This window comes from Photinus pyralis, unplaced genomic scaffold (genome assembly GCF_008802855.1).
Source record: "Photinus pyralis isolate 1611_PpyrPB1 unplaced genomic scaffold, Ppyr1.3 Ppyr1.4_LG3b, whole genome shotgun sequence".
Lineage (NCBI taxonomy): Eukaryota > Metazoa > Arthropoda > Insecta > Coleoptera > Lampyridae > Photinus > Photinus pyralis.
Window position 1 is genome coordinate 27,728,539 of NW_022170510.1, and position 5,694 is coordinate 27,734,232.

Here is a 5,694-nt window from a genome sequence, read left to right on the forward strand (position 1 = left end):
TAAAAATCATGAAGGCGCGTAACTCCCAGAAGACAGTTTTAACGAGCGGTAAAGTCAGCTTGCTTTTAGAAATCAATACGATTTACCAAATTTAATAATAATAGTTTATTGTATGCAAGATGTTACATCTCATTACAAGAGCCTTCAGGATCAATCAGTTATAGTAAAAAAAAGAAACAGAATTTATAAATCTAAACAAAATTTAAATTACCTATGCATGTGTATCTATAATATCGTTGAAAAAAAATAAAAATCTCTAAATATTAGCAAAGCTCACCACTTGACCTACCAAAATATTTCTCTTTGCTGGTGAACATATGTAATTGAAGTTATAAGTTTTTAGACAGATTTGAGGTTTGACTAGAATTCGAAGTTACACACACGTAAAAAATATCGTACTGACTGTTGTTACCGTCTATAAATTCATGGAAATTAGACACACCTTGAACATTTCAAAAAATCAGATTTAATTTCAAGTGTTTAATACTTGAATTGAAGATTTTGGTGTTTTTCTTTTCTGGAGTCCCTTCACCCGGCGGTTTAAATCTTCGTCTAGTTGGACAATTTGAGGAGATTGGTTGACGTATTTGATATTAATATTTCTTTCTCCTCCATCTTGACGGGTTTTTAATTCTTTCTGGAGTGATTTTACAGTGTTGTGACTGGTTCTTGGTGAAATCAGCTTGGATCTTGATATTGTGATATTCTGTTGGCAGCAGTTTTTTCTTATTAAGAATCGCAGAATGTTACTTTGAGCGGTCGTGGACGATCTGCAAATTTTACAATACGAGTACACTCGATGACTTTCTCAGTGGCGCCAGGGGCAATGACACATAATCTTTGTTGCCAATTGATGGTCATCCACGCTATTGGACACGGAGAATTCTTCTGATAAGCCAAACAGCATAATATTGTTCTCTCCTGTCTCGATCTCACGGTACGTATTTTCAATGTTACAGGTAGCAAGAAGTTGGTCTTCAAGCAAAAGGATTTTTGTTTTAATTTATAGTTTTCAGTCTTAATTAGTTCGATTTCCTTTATGCAGACAGATAATTTTTCGCCCTGATATTTCAATATAGCGCATTGCTGTCCTGGACATTTTTGTTTATGGCCAAGAGTTGACCCATTAAATTTTTGAAATGCTCTTCAGTGAAAACGAAGTTTCTTAGCGTATCGGTATCCCAAGTGTCGTTTCTACCGCCTGCGCTGGTGCAAGCCATGTGTGCAAGACTCCCACATATTGCGCGCAACGTATATCCTCTTGGTATTGGATAAGGCGATTGCAAACCGTACAATTTGCCGACATTGGTAGAATAATAATATCAATGAAAAAGAATTAGTAGATATGGTATTCAAAACTTCTATTACTTATCACAACTCGACGGATTGCACTTGTTTTACTTATCACTTCACCTGTTGGCGTAAAATTTTATATGGTTAATATTCGAATTACTTTCAGAGAGATTTGATTTTAATTGAGATATTTACGAATTCGTTTTATAGCCCTAATGCCATACATGTATACTGTGCTGTGTCCAACTGAAGACTGATTTACCAAAACTAAAGATTTAGCTGAACCTGAATGAAAACCAATGCTTGTGATAGGGTTAGCACGAACATTTAAAATAATGTTAGTTGTCAAAGGATGATTTACAACTAATGTATTGGAAGAATTCGCACTCCCTGTGACATTTAGTTAGTCTATGTTCGTCCATAGTGGGATTTAGTGTTTGAATCAACTTGAACACATAAATTTCAGTTGCTTAATCTCCTGCAGTGCAAGTTCCCCATCACACTTTTTAAAACAATGTGCGTTCCATAAGAATTGCATCATGCGAATGGTTGTCTGAACTCATCAGGTTTGCTCGAGAGTTTATTATTTATTATTGTGTAGCTAGGGGGTAGTTGCAGTCGGTTCCGCCTGCAGTGCGATTTTTTGGTCTATTGTGCTCTCTGGTATTGACCCTTCAAGAATGCCTGTATAACAAAGCCCAGGATGTTGATAGGGCGTATCTCTGTTACTTCCTCTTGCGTAATTTTCATATTTTCAACTACTTATGCGTCCCCTGGCCTTTCTGTAAGCCTCACATTGGCAAATGGTGTGGTGTTTCTTCTTCCTCACCACAACCCCCAGTGGTCTGTTGCAAGTTTTATCATCGTCCTGTCTAGCTGTAAGAGGGAGGCTGCTAATTCTAGAAAGATCTTTGAATGGTTCCGGGATTTTGTGTCGTGCTATGCTCTTTCGTGAGGTTTGCTTGAATCTCCTTTTTGTTGTGTTATATGTAATCCCAATTTGCCAGTTTGGGTCCTATGAGTGGTTTTGCGCTTGCAGTTCTCACAATTTCGTCAGCAACCTGGTTGCCTGCTATTTCCGCGTGCCTAGGTGCCCATTACATTTGCCTAGTGCGTTTAGCCTAGGATTGTCCTGAATCTACTACATATGAGCCCAATGCTGCAATCGCAGCTTTACTGTCTGTTACTATAAAGTTTTTCCTTTTAGTAAGGTTCTTTTAATAGTTGAGCAGCTGCTGTCAGAGTTGCATATATCTCGGTTTGGAACGTAGTTGCTTTTTCTCCTAGGCTTACAGCTCTTTCCATTGCTTCCCTACACTCCCCAGACAGTGCCTTCCTTAGTTATATCAAAGAGTATACGTCATATACTCTGGTTATCTATATCAAAGTGTGTTACTCTTTGGTTATATGGAGTCCTCTGTGTAATAGCCTCCCAGTCATACTGAGTTGGGATATCTTCTTAAACAGTTTTGTAAGACAACTTTATCTTTGAAGATTTCATCCAAGATACGCGAGATGCACCCTTGACAATCACTGCTCGTCATTGACTTTCAGCCGGTATACCCCTTTGAGCGCATCAGCCCTAACAACTGCACAGGTTAGTGTCCATAGCTGCAGTAAGGATCATTATCTTTGTCCGTAATTCAAACATAGGCTCTGCGCTGCACTTTGCTAAGTATCTGTATGTTTTTCTGTTTCTGGGTAAGGTTTTATGCCGCGGGCCGCCACACCCATGGAGGCATACAGTAATAAAATAATTGCTATAATCATTGTACATATATCCATCAGTGGGTGATCTGTGGAATGTGGATGTAGACCCCACTTGCTCCCAAACGCTCGCCTAGAGACCCGCAGGGACTTTGTAACTTTGTTCACTATTTTCTCCAGATGTGATTTGAAGGTAAGCCCTTGGTCTAAGATGCCCAAGTATTTACCTCTCTCTGCACTCCCTGGTAGTTTAGTGTCGTAAATTGCAATGTCATTTAGCTTTGTCGGCCGTTTTCTATGTGAGAAGAGAAGACTTTTTGTTAGATTAACCCCTTCTTTGCACTATGTTTCCACTGGATTCAAAGGTCCCTGCATCACAGCTGATATGGTCTCCTCAAATCTGTCATCGTACCACAATCACTATGTCTTCGGCGTAGGCAACTGTGGGTGGCTCGCTTTACTTAATCTCCTCAGCAATCCGTCTAACCACCAATTATTACAGCAGCCGAGAGAGAAGTTCCCCTTTTGGGCAATATCATACAGTCCGAAGCACTACAGAGTCGTTGGCGACACTCCGTGAATTAGGGCGAAACCGCCTCAATGGACAAAGCGTCGACTCCATCAGGATGCAGGGTTTGATTCTCCATGGCTCCTCTTCCGACATCGTTCCCTCCAGTTTTGCATGGACAAAAGCCATTCTGAGACCTATAGCAGGTAGCTGCCTCGCTAAAGGTTCTGGTATCCTTTATGGTTCCAGCTAGTTCTAGCCTTTTTCTCCAGATGTGATTGAACTTTTCTTCGGAGTGCTGTCCTCACACTGATGTCGCTTTTGCCTTGGTAGGTGCATTGCCTGGTTGCTTAAAACTTCCAGGTCTCTGGTTTAGGCCTAATCTTTTTTAGCTTCCGCCGCGCTCCAGAGAAAGCTTTTGAGGCTCTCCAGTTCCAGGTGTTCCGGGAGTAGTCTTTGTTTCTCTTGGTCTATATGATCCCACAAGTATATGGGGTGCCGTTCTCCCTCTGCGCGATGAGGGTCTTGAGAGTTAAATTGTTAATTAGCACATTTTTGTGAATGTAAACGTAGCATGTTAATGATTTATCGTTTGTAGATTGTACGCAACAACTGGTTACAGTGGCATCTTTACGCACGGGCACAATGGGCTTATGCCCAGGGGCCCCGCGGATTAAGGGACCCCCGAGAGGAGACGAGTCTTAGATATCGAAAATTAATTTTATTATTTTTCCAGATTTCTATAAATAAATTTTAGATTATCGAAACGTTATTGGTACTTTCAAAGCAAGCAAAAAATATCACGAAGAATAAATTTTTTTCATAAATCAATATTAAAAAAAAAATTCCCTCTTGTATACCCCATTGCTTTACACACTGTATACATACATATACTTAATTACAAATTCCAAATGAAAGACGCTGGAGTCTTATTTAGAAATGTAATAAATGGATTTTAAACTACAATATATACATTGACCGGCGCCACTTATGGTGGGTTTATATAATCATTATCAGTAGTCCACTAAGTTCAGGGTGGTTTCGTTGGTTAGCAGCGCGCCAAAAACCTTTGTTTCTATTGGCTATTTCTTAATGATTTCTGATAGTCAACTAATGATAATGATTGTATAAACCCACCATTTCATATAATATACTTCCATCACGGAAATAGTTAAACCAAATTAATGTTGCAACCAAATGTTAAGTTTATCATTAGTTTAATGTATGTATGTTTGTCTCGTGAGTAATAATTACTCACTGCTGGTCTGGTATCCAATAACGTAATTAATACATACTTACCGTAATTTTACTTTCAAGTTAAAGGGGTATACATATGCTACGGTCAAAGTCATTAATACGGAGATTTATTCATGTGTACCGGTGAATGTGAATAATTGAGGGAAGGAATGATTATTTTTTAATTGAATATCTTCTCAGTTTCCGAAATGGCAGTAGTTTCCCTCCCCCTAAAGTTTTAAAAGGAAACGCACGCCAAATTATCTAGTTAACCGGTGATTATGAATAATCTCCGCATTAATCACTTTCACTGTAATTTATTTGTTTATTTATTTATTTATTTATTAGCCAGGGAGATTCACGTAACGGTATTTACGGAAGCGGTGTCATCTTGAAATTATTTTATTTCAATTCGCAGTGGTTGATTATGCTTGTAAACCAAATTTCAAGTTTCTATTTGAACTGCAAATTTAAAAACTTCTAATGAACGGGCTACGTGGATCACCATGTATATGTTACCGACAAACTGCGAAATCCGGCATTTTGCAAAATGCCTAGGCATTTCGTGAAATGACGAATGCAACAGGCAAAGTAAGAAACGGAGCTGCAGTTCGCACTTTGCCTGCCTCTCTTTAGGGATTTCGCGAAATGCCTATACATGCAGGCATAGTGCGAAGGCTTCGTCATTTCCCACAGATTGCGCATACAGCGTTGCCATGGGATGGTAAACGAAAAGGACGCGACGATTGCGATTGTTTGCGACATTGTTTGATTTGAGTAGAAGAAATGTATTTCACCAAGGACTAACAGAGTATTCTGGATTTTGTAATAATTATTATAAATGATATTGGGAATTACGGGAGCTTAAGCCGGCCCTGTAAGGTATACGCTGGTTTTATTACGGCGCAACCAAACGCGCACCACAACTCGGAGGGGGAGATTCAACCGCA